This window comes from Apium graveolens, chromosome 4 (assembly GCF_009905375.1).
Source record: "Apium graveolens cultivar Ventura chromosome 4, ASM990537v1, whole genome shotgun sequence".
Lineage (NCBI taxonomy): Eukaryota > Viridiplantae > Streptophyta > Magnoliopsida > Apiales > Apiaceae > Apium > Apium graveolens.
In genome coordinates, this window is record NC_133650.1 from 92809967 (window position 1) to 92827834 (window position 17868).

The window sequence follows — 17868 nt, forward strand, 5'->3', positions numbered from 1 at the left end:
CAGGGAACAAGAAGAAAATGATGATTTGCTCAGGCTAGAGGAGCACCCTTGGAAATACTGTAAATCTTCAATTACCTCCTAGTACATACACTTTTGCAGCACTTTTTATATTTTCTACTTAGTTTCAATTCCAATATTTGTTAAGTGTTTTGTTATCATCAAGTTAACCCTGAATTTATGCCTACAGTTCTTATAGACATAAATAGGGGGAGATTGTTAGGAATATATGGTGCATTAGTTTGATGATATGTTTAACAAAACACTTAAGTAGAAATTTAGTGTCTGTAGCCTCAACGGATAAGACCACTTTGGCTATCCGTTGATGGTGTAGCTTTACTTAGAATAAGTCTAGTATTGTACATATTTCAGTCTCTGTATTTAAAATTGTAATTCTTAGAAGTTGAGAGAAACTATGAGTCATGTTGACTACTAGATGATATGCAGATAGGAAGGCCAATTGTAAATATTTCATGCCTTGTAATTTTTGTATAAATGAAGTGGTATCAACGGATGACTTAAAAGACCCTTCAACGGATGAGAAGCTAAGCTTCAACGGATGTCTCTAAAGCTTCAACGGATAACATCCTTCAACGGATGAGAGCATCAACGGATGAAAGCTTCAACGGATAACATCCTTCAACGGATGAAGTCATCAACGGATGAAAGCTTCAACGGATGTTCTGCTAATCAGCCGTTGATAAGTGGTAGTTGTACCTACAAGCAGAGGCACGTGGGTTGACAGAGAAAACTGAGATGTGGTAGCCGAATTTCAGGATCAACAGAAAAAGCAGCCGTTCTTCTTTTGTACAAAGTTGCAATAGTCAACAAAGTACTTGAGTGAACAGGAAAAGAAGCAAGTGAAGAACTTATTTTACTATTGTAATTTATATTGTTTTTCACTTGTACACTTGGTAATATATATGAACCAAGAAGAAGCTAGTAATTAGAGAGATTTTTTCCAGAGCTGTTAAGAAATATCTTAAGAGAAATTCATCTAGTTTGTACTAGGATGCAGCTGTGATCAACATTGTTGAACACAGATTTTCTAATACACCATCTCTGGTGGAACAACAAATCCACCAGAAAAGTTTTTAAGGTCTGTTGTGTTCTTTACATTTGTGCTTGAATATATATCTGTCTGTATTAGCTTAAAGCAATTCACACACTTGTTCTTCTTGAACACACAACTTTATAAACTGCTCAAAACTTGAAAAAGTTTTGAGATTTACATTCAACCCCCCTTCTGTAAATCTCATTGTTAGTCTTCTAGGAATAACAATTATCTCTAGATGAAGAGGCCTCATAGTTGTCTTTGTTAGATATATTTGATAATGTATGACTAATGTGATTTATGTTTAGTTTTCAGATCTTACTTAAACAGGACAAATCAGTACTTAACTGAAATCAGCACTTATACTGAAGTCAGAACTTAAGTCATCAGTACTTAAGGTTCAGGAGATATTTATCAGAAGATAATATCAGGACTTATAGGAAATATTCAAATAAGGAAGGCAGCTGATTTACAGGAAGAGAAGATCTAGACAAACGTAAGAAGAGATATGCATGAAGAAGGAATTCCGTGAAGAATGGAATACTTGGAAGAAAAGATATCTGATTGATATATTTTAGGAAGCAGAATTATATTCCATATCAATTAGCGATTATCTTGTAACTGTGTAGTATATAAACACAGACATAGGGTTTACACTATAAGTGTTATCATTATCGAGAAGATTATTAATTGTAACCCTAACAGCTCTCGTGATATTTGTTCATCACTGAGAGAGGACAGTTCCATACTGTAACAAAGTTTATTGTTTTGAATAAAGTTTGTTTTCTGTTACTTGAGTTATTAAAGTTCGATTAGATTGTGCTATACACTGTATTCACCCCCCCTCTACAGTGTGTGTGACCTAACAAGTGGTATCAGAGCCTATCTGTTAACACACAAATAGTTTAAGATCCAAAAACAATCATGTCTGAAGTAGAAACTCCAACTAAGCCCACCAAAACTAAAGAACCTCCAAAGACACAAATCCAAAGCCGATATGAGACAATTAGAGTTCCCATATTGAGACCATCTGAATATCCCATATGGAAGGTAAGGAAGACTATGTTTCTGGAAGCTACAGATCCAGAATATCTTGATAGAATCAAGGAAGGGCCCTCACAAGCCAACCAAGCTCGCTGTTGCAGTTGCAGGTGAAGCAGCAAAGTCAGTACCAAAGGAGAAGAGTGACTACACTGCTGAAGATATCGCATCAATTGCTAAGGATGCTAAAGTGCGACACTTTACTGCATAGTGCCATTGATAATGTAATGTCAAACAGGGTAATAAACTGCAAGACTGCAAAGGAGATATGGGATGCCTTGGAAACAAGATGTCAGGGAACTGATACGATTAAGAAGAACAGGAAGACAATACACACTCAAGAGTATGAACACTTTGACTCAAAGGCTAATGAGTCATTGACTGATTATATGATAGATTTGTAAACTCTTGAATGACTTGTCACTGATTGATAAGGAGTATGATCTTGAAGATTCAAACCTTAAATTCATGTTAGCTCTTCCTGAAAGCTGGGATTTGAAGGCAACAACAATAAGAGACAACTATAATCTTGATGAAACAACTCTTGATGAAATTTATGGGATGCTCAAGACTCATGAACTTGAGATGGAACAAAGAAGCAAGAGGAAAGTCAGAACAGTTGCTCTTAAGGCTAAAGAAGAATCTCCCAAGGCAGCTACCTCAAGGAAAGGCAAGGGTAAAGCTCTCTTCACAAAGTCTGATACTGAGTCATCAAGTTCTGATAGTGATGATGACTCAGAATCTGAAAGATTGCCTGAGACGGATGCTGATGAAGAGATGATGAAGCTGTGTGCTCTTATGGTGAAAGGAATCACGAAGATTGCATACAAAAAGCTCAGGAAGGGAAAGAAGTTTTCCAGGAAAGGTGCAAGTTCTGATAAGAAGAATTTCAGAAAATCTGAGGGCAAAGGAGGAAAGTCTGACAGAGGAGATTATACAAATGTCAAATGCTACAACTGTGGTGAGAAAGGCCACATATCTTCTGATTGCAAGAAAGTGAAGAGTGACAAAGACAAGGCTCTTATCACAAAGAACAAAAGCTGGACAGACACCTCAGATTCTGAAAGTGAGGAGAATTATGGCTTGATGGAAAATGCTGATATGGCAAGTGCTGAAAGCAGTTCTGAAGCTGCTGAGTTAAAGGTACCTCAAACTACTTATGCCTTTCATACTGATGATATTAATGAGTTGAGAAGATATCTTAAAACCATGTTCATTAGCTATAGAGATCAAACCTTAACATGTGAAAGATTAACTTCTGAAAATCTTGCTTGTAAAAAGAGGAATGATTATTTAGAAAAAGAGTTAGTCATGTTCCATCAAACTCAGAAAGATAGAGATGATGCTTTCTATGTTAGGGATGAAGTACTTAAAATGAATGAATCTCTAAAAGCTGAGTTAGAAAAGGAAAGAGAAATTATCAGGACTTGGACTAACTCTGGCAGAACAACTCAGAATTTGTTAAGTAGTGAAAACTGGAAAGAGGGCTTAGGTTATGGAGAGGATAAGAATGATAAAGGAACTGTAGATATTAAGCCTATAGTTGTTAAACAAAAGCCAAAGTTAAAACCTGTTAAGTTTGTAGCTGTAAAGTCTGATACTGAGAAATCAGAAGTTAAAAAGGAATTAACTTCTGACAAACTAAAACAGGAAAAGACAACTGAAGTAAACGTAGGCTTAATGATAAAGAAGCAGCTTAAGAATAAGCTGAAAGATGTTAAGAATGCAAACAAGGTAAAATCGCCTAGGAAAAATAGGAATGGAAAGGAAGGTGTGAATAAAAGCAATGATTATAAACCTGTTCCTGATGCTCCTAGAAAAACATGTCATAACTGTGGAAGTTCTAACCATCTGGCTTCTTTTTGCAGGAAGAATAAGAATATAAACTCCTTACCTTCAAAGTCAGGAGTTAAGAGTCAGTCTGTTAGATATAAGCCACAAAATCCTTGTTTTCATTGTGGTAGTTATGGCATTCCATTTATACTTGTAAGGAATATCATAGTTTGTACTATGATTATTATCAAATAAAACCTTCTTTAAAGAAAGTTAGCATTGTTCCTTCTAGTGTAAGTTCTGATTCAAAGTCTGATAGTGTAAATTCTGATAAGAAAAATGTTAACATAAACTCTGATGCTAAATCCACTGCAAATGTTAATGTTATTTCTAGAGAACTAACAATGAGATTTACAGAAGGGGGGTTGAATGTAAATCTCAAAACTTTTTCAAGTTTTGAGCAGTTTATAAAGACTGTGTGTTCAAGATGAACAAGTGTGTGAATTGCTTTAAGCTGATACAGACAGATATATATTCAAACACAAATGTAAAGAACACAATAAACCTTTAAAAACTTTTCTGGTGGATTTGTTGTTCCACCAGAGATGGTATTTCAGAAATTCTGTGATCTAAGAATTTGATCACAGCTGCATCCTAGTACAAACTAGATAATTTTTCTCTCAAGTTTTTTCTAAACAGCTCTGGAAAAATTCTTATCTAATTACTAGCTACTACTTGGTTTATATATTACCAAGTTTACAAGTGAAGACAGGGATATATAAAATAATAAAGTAAGATCTCCACTTGTTTCTTCTCCAGTTCACTCCAGTACTTTGTTGACTTAATGTCTCTTTATACTAGAGTAGAACGGCTGCTTTTTCTGATGTTCCTGAAATTAGGCTGCCACATTTCAGTTATCTCTGTTCACCCACGTGCCTCTGTTTGTAGGTACAACTACCACTTATCAACGGTTAATCAACAGAACATCCGTTGAAGCTTTCATCCGTTGATGCACTCATCCGTTGAAGGAAGTCATCCGTTGAAGCTTTAGAGGCATCCGTTGAAGCTTAGCTTCTCATCCGTTGAAGGTCTTTAAGTCATCCGTTGATACCACTTCATTTATACAAAATTACAAGGCATGAAATATTTACAATTGGCCTTCCTATCTGCATATCTTCTAGTAGTCAACATGACTCATAGTTTCTCTCAACTTCTAAGAATTACATCTTAAATACAGAGACTGAAATATGCTACAACACTAGACTTATTTCTAAGTAAAGCTATACCATCAATGGATAGCCAAAGTGGTCTTATCCGTTGAGGCTACAGACACTGAATTTCTACTTAAGTGTTTTGTTTAAACATATCATCAAACTAATGCACATATATTCCTAACAATCTCCCCCTATTTATGTCTATAAGAATTGTAGGCATAAATTCAGGGTTAACTTGATGATAACAAAACATTTAACAGATATATGAATTGAAACTAAGTAGAAATTTGAAAATGCTGCAAAAATGTATGTACTAGGAGGAAATTGAAGATTTACAGTATTTCCAAGGATACTCCTTTAGCCTGAGCAAATCATCTTTTTCTTCTTTGTTCCCTGGTTTTCTTTCCTAGCCCTTTGTCATTTTCCTCAATTTGGAGTTGGAGTTGTCTGAAGAATTCAGCTTCATCTTCAACACTGATATCCAACTTAGATTGCATTTCCTTGAGAGTTTCATTGCTGGCAATCTTGAGTTGGTCTTCAAGTCTGAAAAATCTTCTGACTCCTTTATCATCTCTAAATTCCATCAACCAATGAGGTGATTTGTGAATTGTAATTCCCCTTTCTTGAATGAGTAAAGTCCTGGGTAAAGCATTGGGCTCCTTCCAAGTTTTCCTTATATTGGCAATCTTGTTGAGAATTTCAGTCTTGGCAGTTCTGGTAAAGCCAGAATCCTTTTGTATAGCTGAAAAGACTCTAATCAAGGTAGAGTAGCCTTCATTCAGAATCCTGTGGAGAGGCCATGTTCTTTCCCCAGCTCCTTTGTATCTGAACACTAATCTCTCTGGTAGCTGTCTGTAAGCAGCTATTCCTCTTACATCCTCCAGCTCATCCAGATAGAGTTCAATGTCTGAAATTTCTTTTATGTCACAGATGTGAACATAATCATCTTTAGAAATGGATGACTTAGGCTTAGGCTTTTGTTTTTTGAGTGAATTTCTTAGAGGTTATGGGAGGTGTAGATTTGGGTTTTCTTTTCTGTTTCTTTGGTAGTGGAAGAGTGGTTAGAAAGGTAGGCAATTTGATGGTGTCCCAATCAATAGGTTCCTCTTTTGGAATGATTGGTTCACCATGGATGTTTATAGTGGGATTAGCAACAAGAGGTTCAGGTATGGAAGGTAGTGGTTTAGATATAGATTTGGTTACTTCAGTATTATCTTCACTCCTTCTATGTGCCTTGGCCTTTCTTCTGTTTCCCTTCTGCCATTCCTCTCTTTCTTCCATACTCTCACCAAATATACTCCCAAAAACCTCATCTAGGTTTGCAATCTTGTCTTCACCCCTGACTTCAATTCCTTTCTCTTCTTTAATTTGACTTGACTTTAGCTGTTGTTCAAGCTTTGCTTGTGCTCTTTTGTCAGCCTTTAGTTGCTTGACTTCTTCCTTCTTGGCTATTGAGAATTTGGGATGTCCTTGCATCACACATATGCTCTTTCCCTCTCTAGAGATAATAGCCCTATTTCTCCTTACAGCCTCATCCATGGTCTCTTTGAGATAAGCAATACTCCTACCTAAAAGCTTGTTTTCATCAGCTTTTGGAGGAGGAAAGTCCACTTCTTTTAAAGGATTCTTTGTAGAGTCCTTATTGGATCTTTTATTGGGCTTGAGAATTATAGCTTGTAGTTCTTTGGAAGAAGCTTCTCCATCCTTATGTCTCCCTACTGGCTTGAGCTCCATGTTGATTGGTTCAATCTTTGTGCTATATTTCACAGATGTTGATTTATCTTGTGTAGAGCCAAACAACAGTTGCAACCTTTCATCAATTCTCCTCTTTTGCTCTTTCACTTGAATTTCAGCTGCTGCTAGCTGAATCAAATCAATTCCATCAGGCTTTCCTTTGATTTGAATGATTGGAGAAGTAGTGATGGCAGGAACTAGCACTTTAGATATTTTGATTTTTGTAGATGGCTCTCCTTCCCCTTCCCTTTTACTCTCCCCCATTTTGTTATCATCAAGGAGAGGGGTCAAGCCTTGTGCTTTTGCCAGCTGCATTAGGAGACTGGTTTGAGATTGTTGGTTGTGAAGAATGGTGGCCACAGAATCTTCAATAACTTGAACTCTGTCTTCCAACTTGGCCAGCCTTTTCTCAGTAACTGATTCCTTTTTCAATCTCAAAACCAAGTCCTGCAATGTACCATAGGGCATGACTGAATCCAATTTTTCAGAACTGTAGGATTTCAAGTCAGCAATATCCTTCCTGAGATCATCCATACTCAGATTCTGCTTTACTTGCTGCAACTTCATGAGATGCAGTGAGTCCAGGTGAGCTTGAAGGATAGCCTTGATACTTGCATGTGAAGTGTTCTGAATGGCCTGTTGAATAGTGTTGATTTGTTTGACTAAAGAGACATTGAATTCCCCTGATCTATACTCCTTTGTCAAAGCCCATTCAGGTAGATTTGGAATTGAACTAGGGCCTTCATCTCCCCCTAAGTTCATGCTTCCATCAAAAGAAACAGAGTCATCATCATCAGAATTTACTCCAAATTCCTCAGATGGCTCACCAGCTGTAGAAGGCATCTTGTTAATAGCAGTTTTATCCCTTTGAAGAGATTCTGTTGTGTGTACTAGATGTAGTGTCTTTTCTGCCTCCTCATTGCCCTGAGCAGCCAACATTTGATAGGCTGACACAGGATGAGTAAAAGTGTCAGCATCCAAGGAAATGTTATCAATTACAGCTTTGTAATGTTGCTGAAATTGTCTTTCCTTTTCAGCATCATCCACAATCATTGACTCACTAGCAATGGCTGGTTCCACCCTTATATCTACTGTACCTGCCTTTCTCTCTTTTTCTCTATTTTCTTGCATCAGGGGCTCCCCCTGGCTCACACAACTCACTCCCTCACCTTCACCTACTAAGGTGGTACTCCTCTCACTTACTTTTGCCATGCTGGAAGAAATAGCATGCATTTTTGAGCTCTCAATCTCTCCTTTTGCCTGGGTGCAACCCAGCCTCTCACTCAAATTTTCATTCCCTTCCCTCAAACCTAAGAGTGATTGCACAGTATTCATGTCTTTTACACTTGGAATTGATTCAGTTATGTGTGGAGAGACTATCAACGGATGTGGAATATCCGTTGAAGGTGAAACTGATGTTATCAACGGATAACTGCTGTTAAGCTTATCCGTTGAAGAGCAACCACTTGTCAACGGATGAGTGATATCCGTTGAAGAAGGAAAAGAAGTTGAAATTGAAAGTGATATAACTGTTGAATCTGTGTAGATTGATTTGAGATGTGGTGACACAGATCCTTCAATTATATCTGAAAGAATTTGCGGGTGATCCAACAAATCATCTAAGAGATGATGATCACCTGTATTTGAGTGGGGCTCCTCCCTGAGTTGTAAAGAGGGAGAATCAGGAATTGATGGGAATAACATATCCACATCCAGAGATGGTGATGAAGTGTTTGGTGATTGATGTGTGATTATTGTGAGAGAATGGGGCTGTGACTCCACATTTATTGGAGCCACATCAAACTGAGTTTGAGAAGGCATAGATACAGATGGATGTATCTGTGCAGTGTGTGCACCCTGTGTAGAAGATTGGGTTCTAGCCTTCTTTCTTCTAATAAAAGCTTTTTTTGGTGAGTGTTTGGCTTCAGTGTCCCTCCCTCGTTTGTTCTGTGTTCCTGGTTGGGAACTATTTTCAATAGTAACATCCTTTTGGGAGGATGCAACTAGGGATGTGCTAGATACCTTTTCAACCACCACAGCTTTTTGAGAAACTGTGGCTTGGCTAGCTTGGGAAGCACTTAACTCTCCTTCCTTATCCTGGGGGTTTCTTTGATGTTCACCCCTCCCCTCACCACTCACACCCTGTTCACTCCCCTCAGGGTTAATGGTTGGTGTTACAACTGTTGTCTTTTGAGAAACAACAGAGGTGATTTTCTTTGTCTTTGATTTTGAAAGTTTAGTTTTGGTGACCTTGGTAGAAATCTGTTGGGGCATTGTCACAGATTTCATGGCCACACTAGAAGATAAAGAAATAGAGGGGTTGGAAGAAGTAGGAGTTGTAGAAGCAATTACCTCACCTACCTGAGGTGCATTCATGATTGGTAAATATACCAATGGCACACTGCTGTTGAGATCCATTCTCAATAAATCTGCAAGAACTCTTTTCTCTTGTGCCCAGCACTTGAGTTTATTATTCTCATTGATTATGACCAAACCTTCAGCAACATGGTTAGCCAATAACATAAAGAATCTAGCATAATAGATGTTATTAGGTCTATTAGCTTTGTTACCTAATCTAGTACCCAATTCTAGCATCACATAGTTGCTAAAGTTAAAATACCTATCAAAAACAAGCATATAGAGCATATTAACAAGAGATGAAGTTATGGCATCAAAATTACTAATTTTCCCAGAGAAAACCTTTATAAAGGCATCCCCAAGAAAACTCCATTCTTTCCTAAGGCCTTTTCTTCTAATACTCCCTAAACTAGCAGAGTTAAGAGAATAACCTATGGAATCTAACATGCTGGATACATCATTATCAGTGTGTGGTGTCATGGCATTGTTCTCAGGTAATTTAAAACATGCTTGTAAATCATCACAGTTAATACAGTGATTTTTACCTTTGAGAGTGAAGGAGATAGTCATGTCTATGGAGTTGAACTCAGCAGTTGTCCAAATCTCCTCAACTACTTCACAGTAAATCGTTGGGGCTTCCAGCATTGCATAGCTAAGTTTACAGTTTTTGATGAAGTCCATCATTTTGTGATAGTCTGAATGGGCTTCATTCTTTTCTACCAAAGCTATGAAATTGTTCTTCTCATAGATGAACCCAGATTGAGACATAATTTTCACGACTGGTGCCATTGTTGTGAGTAGAAATTGTAGAGAATAACTTAAAGGTTTTGCAGAGAGAAAATGGTAAATGCTTGAAATTTTAAGAAAGCGTAAAGTAAAAATGAAAAATCAGAAGGGCTTATATGCTTTCAAAAAAAAATTAGTAAAAGATTAATCAATAAGTATATGTTAGTGAATTTCAGCCGTTTAAGAATAAACTGTAAGTATTCTAACAACTACATTTAACACCAATACATACAGATGTATGTATGAGTATCAACGGTTAAGAAAATAGAATCAACGGCTGTGAAACACCTGAATCGACTGATGTGACATTTCAACGGATAAGGCAAATTGTCATCCGTTGAAAGGTACTTCAGTTTTATCCGTTGACGGATAAAAATTCCAGAAATGTATTTGTCTTTCAACGGATAATGAATATCCGTTGATAGAGCAATTTTGACTTTCAACGGATAGGAAACATCCGTTGATGGTATAAACTTTGTTAAAAGTCAAATTTGTTCTAGCAACTAATATATTTCAGGCGTCAATTTAAATTGCAATAAGGACATGAATTTTAAGAGTAATTAAGCATACCTAGCTCACTTACTAATCTTGTGAATGTTGATTCATCAAGTGGCTTGGTAAATATGTCTGCAATTTGTTGTTCACTTGGAACAAAATGTAGTTCCACTATACCATTCATGACATGTTCCCTAATGAAGTGGTACTTTATATCAATGTGCTTGGTTCTTGAGTGCTATACAGGATTCTCTGTTATGGCTATGGCACTTGTGTTGTCACAAAAGATAGGAATTCTATCAACATGAAGTCCATAGTCAAGGAGTTGATTTCTCATCCATAACACTTGAGAGCAGCAACTTCCAGCAGCAATGTATTCAGCCTCAGCTGTAGAAGTAGAGACTGAATTTTGCTTTTTGCTAAACCATGATACAAGCTTGTTTCCCAGGAATTGGCAGGAGCCTGTTGTACTTTTCCTGTCTATTTTGCAACCTGCATAGTCTGCATCTGAATAACCAATTAGATCAAAGCCAGATTCTCTAGGATACCAAATACCTAAATTTGGTGTACCCTTGAGATATCTGAAAATCCTTTTGATAGCTATTAAGTGAGACTCCCTAGGATCAGCTTGAAATCTAGCACACAGACATGTAGCAAACATTATATCTGGTCTGCTAGCAGTTAAATATAAAAGTGAACCAACCATGCCTCTATAACTTGTAATGTCCACAGACCTTTCAGTCTTATTTAATTCAAGTTTGGTGGCAGTGGCCATGGGAGTTTTTGCAGATGAACATTCCATTAAGTTAAACTTCTTTAAAAGATCATGAATATATTTAGTTTGACTAATGAAAATTCCATTACTAACTTGTTTAATTTGTAAACCAAGAAAATAGGTTAGTTCTCCCATAAGGCTCATTTCATAATTACTTTGCATTAGCTTAGCAAACTTTTTACAAAGTTTATCATCTTTAGAACCAAATATTATGTCGTCTACATAAATTTGAACAAGTATACTAGAGCCATTAACATTCCTAAAGAAGAGAGTTTTATCAACAGTACCTCTAGTGAAGTGATTCTCCAAAAGAAATTTTGATAAGGTTTCATACCAGGCTCTAGGTGCTTGCTTCAGTCCATAGAGTGCTTTCAACAGATAATATACATAGTCTGGAAAATTTGGATCTTCAAATCCTGGAGGTTGACTTACATAGACTTCTTCCTCTAATTTCCCATTTATAAATGCACTCTTGACATCCATTTGATAGACTTTGAAATTGGCATGAGCTGCATAGGCTAGAAAAATTCTGATGGCTTCAAGTCTTGCAACAGGAGCATATGTCTCATCAAAATCTATTCCCTCTTGCTGAGAATAGCCTTTAGCAACCAATCTGGCTTTATTCCTTATGATAATGCCATTTTCATCCATCTTGTTTCTGAATACCCATTTTGTGTCAATAGGACTCTTGTTCTTTGGTTTGGGTACCAGCTTCCAAACTTGGTTTCTCTCAAATTGGTTTAGCTCTTCCTGCATAGCTAATATCCAATCTGGATCCAATAAGGCTTCTTCCACTTTCTTAGGTTCCTCCTGAGATAGAAAACTACTATACAGACATTCATCTTGAGTAGCTCTTCTTGTTTGCACTTTAGATGATGCATCACCAATGATCAGTTCAAAGGGATGATTCTTGGTCCATTTCCTTTGAAGTGGAAGATGTGCTCTAGATGAGGTGGCCTCAGTATTGTCGTGATGTGAGACAGAGTGTTGACTAGTTGAAACTCCCCCTGAGTTGTTGGTCCTTTGCAGGGAACTTGGAGTTCTATCAACTGATGATGTAAATCGATTATCCGTTGATAAACTATGATCAACGGATGCTTCATTTAGTACTTCAATGGATGATACACCATGTCTTTCAACGGATACTGCATTATCCAAGGGCATGTCTTGAATCCCTTTTGAAGTGTTATCTCCATCAGTCTCCTCTTCACTATCATCACAATATATCTCAATGTTGTCAAATTTGAGTCTCTCATATTGTCCCTCATCTGTTAGTCCATCAATCTTTTTGTCATCAAACACAACATGCACAGATTCCATAACAATGTTGGTTCTTAGATTGTAGACCCTATAAGATTTTCCAGCTGAATAACCAATAAATATCCCTTCATCAGCCTTTGCATCAAACTTCCCTTTATGGTCAGATTGATTCCTTAGTATAAAGCATTTACATCCAAAGACATGAAGAAAGTTTAGAGTTGGTTTTCTTCTCTTGAACAACTGATAAGGAGTCATGCCTTTAGCTTGATTGATCAAAGAGATATTTTGAGTGAAACAGGCACAATTAACAGCTTCAGCCCAGAAATATGTTGGTAACTTTGATTCTTCAAGCATTGTTCTGGCAGCCTCAATTAAAGATCTGTTCTTTCTTTCAACTACCCCATTTTGCTGAGGTGTTCTTGGAGCTGAGAACTCATGCATGATTCCATTTTCTTCACAGAACAGCCTCATTGATAAATTCTTGAACTCAGTTCCATTGTCACTCCTGATATTCCTAACCTTCATGTCAGGATGATTATTGACTTGCCTGATGTGATTGATAATGATTTCACTTGCTTCATTCTTTGATCCAAGAAAATAGACCCATGAAAACTTTGAGAAATCATCTACAATCACTAAGCAATATCTTTTTCTTGCAATTGACAATACATTGACTGGTCCAAACAAATCCATATGTAGCAGCTGTAATGGTTCATCAATTGTTGTTTCAAGCTTCTTTTTGAATGATGCTTTCCTTTGTTTGCCTTTCTGACAAGCATCACACAAACCATCCCTTGAGAATTCAACAAGAGGAATTCCTCTTACTAGGTCCTTTTTGACTAGATCATTCATTGTCTTGAAATTCAAATGGGATAGCTTCTTGTGCCATAGCCAACTCTCAACTGAACTTGCTTTGCTGAAGAGACAAGTAATAGATTCTGCATTTGCAGAGTTGAAGTCAGCTAAGTACACATTTCCTTTTCTAACTCCAGTTAGAACCACTTTGTTGTCTTTCTTACTAGTGACAACACAGGCTTCAGAATTGAAGGAAACTATATTCCCTTTATCACATAGTTGACTGATGCTCAGTAAGTTATGTTTGAGACCATCAACTAATGCAACTTCATCAATGATGACATTCCTTGTTGAAATCAAGCCATATCCCATAGTAAACCCTTTGCTGTCATCTCCAAAGGTTATGCTAGGGCCAGCTCTTTCCTTAAACTCTGTGAGCAGGGAGAAATCTCCTGTCATGTGTCTTGAACAGCCACTGTCCAAGTACCATAGATTTCTTCTATTTCCCTGCACACCATAAAATCAATCAATTTGATTTTGGTACCCAAGTTTCCTTGGGTCCATTCTTGTTAGCCTTTTTCCTAGACTTCATTCCTCCTGCATCTCTAGACTTAGGTAACTTTGAGTCAACCTTGGTCTTGGATGTAGTTGGTTGAGGTGTAGGGTTAGTCACAGAATCATTTAGCACATTTGGAGTATGATAAGGCATGGATTGTGCATACATGTTATTCCACATAGGCATTTTGTATGGCATTTGAGGCATACTAAATGCAGCAAGATAAGGATTGTTAAAATATGGCATGTTTGCAAAATGTGCATAAGGATTCTGTTGAGACATAGTAGGCATAGCATGTAGAGATGATGCAGACATGTTAGGCATGGAAGAGGGTACAGTTATGGGGGTTTTCTTAATAGATTTGCAATTAGCAGATAGATGATTAACACTACTACAATGCACACAGCTTTTTCTAGGAGCATACCTATCAGGTGTGTAATTGTTATGTTTGTTAACACCTACCTTCCCATTTCTGTTAGATTTTCTTTTAGTTTCCTTTTTATCCTCAACCATCTTGAGCCTATTATTTAACTGTTCTAAGGTCATGTGCCCTATATTCACCTTACTGACATCTTTGGATGTGCTTGCTTCTTCTTTAACAAAGTTCTTGGAAGTTGAACCAAACTTTTTGTTGAGTTTCTTTAGATTTTCACTATTAGAAACATCTGCCTGTTTTAATTGAGGAACCTTCAACGGATGCTCATTTTCTTCCTTCAACGGATAACCTTCATCATCCGTTGATTCCACATCCGTTGACAGCCCATCAATTAATTCCAGTTTCTTTTTGTTTTTATCCCAGGCAGTTTCACAGAATGATTCAATTCCTTGGACCTTGGCAATTTGAGCACTAACATCCCTAGATGTTTTCCAGGCTTTAATCACCTCTTGCTCTCTCTTTAATTGATTAGAAAGTATTTCTACTTTCTTAATAGATTCAGCTAGTTCATTCTCAACAGATATACAATGCAGCTTGGTTTTCTCTAGGTCAATCAACTTATCTTCTAACATAGCATTTCTATTACTTAAAAACAGATTGTTCTCTTTAATCCTACTATTTTCTTTAGCAAGAGATTTAAGAGACACACGCAAATGATACAATTCAGTAGACATGTCATTAAAAGCATCATTGCACTCTTCTTTAGTAAGTTGTGTTACATCAGTAGTGATTACCTGAGTTGTTACCTGATTGCTTGATGAACTAACTTCATTTTCCTCAAAATCAGCCATGAGAGCTAAGTTGACATACTCCACATCTTCATTCTCTTCCTCTCCATCAGCTGCCCAATCTTTTTCTTGAGTAATGAAAGCCCTTTCCTTTTGCTTGAGCAGATCAAAATATTTCTTCTTGTAATCTACTTGGTCAAATTTCTTCTTTTCAGAAGTTGGCTTTCTGCACTCACTTGCAAAGTGTCCACTTATACCACAATTGAAACACTTAAACTTTGATTTGTCCACCATGTTCTTATGAGGTTTAGTGGCTCTAGTGTTTTTCTTAAACTTCATCTTTGCAAATCTCCTGGACAGAAATGCAAGATGCTCATCAACACTATCAGAGTCATCTTGACTGGAGTTGTCTTCATTCTCAGCAACTTGCTCTTTTCCTTTGCTTGATTCCTGATATCTTGTACCATCTTTGGAGTTTGATGTAGATCTCACAGTTTCTTGTCTGCATTCCCTCTCATTTTCAGCTACCAATGCAACTGAACTTCCTTTCTTTCTCCCCTTCTCCAATACCTCATCCTGTTCCAACTCTAGTTCATAAGTCTTCAAGATTCCATATAATCTTTCAAGAGTGAAGTCCTTATAATCCTGAGAGTTTCTTAAGGAGACAGTCATGGGTTTCCATTCCTTTGGCAAGGATCTTAAGAATTTAATATTTGAATCCTTCACCTGGTACACTCTACCATACAGCTTCAATCCATTCAACAGCTTTTGGAATCTGTTAAATGTGTCATTTAAAGATTCATTTTCTTCAAAATGAAAATACTCATACTGTTGAATGAGAAGCTGCATCTTGTTCTCTTTTACTTGTTCTGTACCTTCACACAGCAGCTGAACTGTGTCCCAAACCTCTTTGGCAGTTGAGCAATTTATCACATTATCAAACATATCCTTGTCAAGACCATTAAACAAAATGTTCATAGCCTTCTTATCCTTGTGGACTTCTTCTGTGTCTTCCATTGTCCATTCTGCTCTAGGTTTTGGAATGGATTGACCAACAGCAATTGTGGCCGTAGCAACTGTGGCTACTTTGTGGGGAATGTGAGGACCATTCTCAATACAGTTTACATAACCTTCATCTTGGGAGAGTAGATGAAGGTGCATTTTCACCTTCCAGTGGTGATAACTGTCTCTGTCAAGAACTGGGATTTTTACTCCAATATCCTTCTTACTCATCTTTGTTAGATTCCAAGATCTTTAAACTCTTTGTTTGTCAAGAGCTGGCTCTGATACCAATTGTTATTTCTAGAGAACTAACAATGAGATTTACAGAAGGGGGGTTGAATGTAAATCTCAAAACTTTTTCAAGTTTTGAGCAGTTTATAAAGACTGTGTGTTCAAGATGAACAAGTGTGTGAATTGCTTTAAGCTGATACAGACAGATATATATTCAAACACAAATGTAAAGAACACAATAAACCTTTAAAAACTTTTCTGGTGGATTTGTTGTTCCACCAGAGATGGTATTTCAGAAATTCTGTGATCTAAGAATTTGATCACAGCTGCATCCTAGTACAAACTAGATAATTTTTCTCTCAAGTTTTTTCTAAACAGCTCTGGAAAAATTCTTATCTAATTACTAGCTACTACTTGGTTTATATATTACCAAGTTTACAAGTGAAGACAGGGATATATAAAATAATAAAGTAAGATCTCCACTTGTTTCTTCTCCAGTTCACTCCAGTACTTTGTTGACTTAATGTCTCTTTATACTAGAGTAAAACGGCTGCTTTTTCTGATGTTCCTGAAATTAGGCTGCCACATTTCAGTTATCTCTGTTCACCCACGTGCCTCTGTTTGTAGGTACAACTACCACTTATCAACGGTTAATCAACAGAACATCCGTTGAAGCTTTCATCCGTTGATGCACTCATCCGTTGAAGGAAGTCATCCGTTGAAGCTTTAGAGGCATCCGTTGAAGCTTAGCTTCTCATCCGTTGAAGGTCTTTAAGTCATCCGTTGATACCACTTCATTTATACAAAATTACAAGGCATGAAATATTTACAATTGGCCTTCCTATCTGCATATCTTCTAGTAGTCAACATGACTCATAGTTTCTCTCAACTTCTAAGAATTACATCTTAAATACAGAGACTGAAATATGCTACAACACTAGACTTATTTCTAAGTAAAGCTACACCATCAACGGATAGCCAAAGTGGTCTTATCCGTTGAGGCTACAGACACTGAATTTCTACTTAAGTGTTTTGTTTAAACATATCATCAAACTAATGCACATATATTCCTAACAGTTAATAAACTTAATAAGGCCAAAGGATCCAAGCATGTCTGGGTCCTTAAAACTAATCATTAGTGGTCTTTGTGATTGCAGGGCAACAGGAAAAACATCCTAGTTCTGGACAGTGGATGTTCAGGACATATGACTGGAAATAAAGCCCTGCTATAAGACTTTGTGGAGAAGGCTGGCCCAAGTGTTTCTTATGGAGATGGCAATATTGGAAAAACATTGGGATATGGCAATATCAATCTTGGGAATGTCATCATTAAAGAAGTAGCTCTGGTCTCAGGACTTAAACACAATCTGCTGAGTGTCAGTCAAATCTGTGACAGAGGTTATCATGTGGATTTCTTTGAAGAACACTGTGAAGTTGTAAGTAAATCTACAGGCAAAGTTGTTCTGAAAGGATACAGGCGTGGTAACATTTATGAAGCCAAGCTTTCAACAAGTACTGATGGTTCTGCAATATGTCTGATGAGTAGAGCATCAATTGAAGAAAGCTGGAATTGGCACAAGAAACTCTCTCATTTAAATTTCAACAATATAAATGAACTAGTCAAGAAAGATCT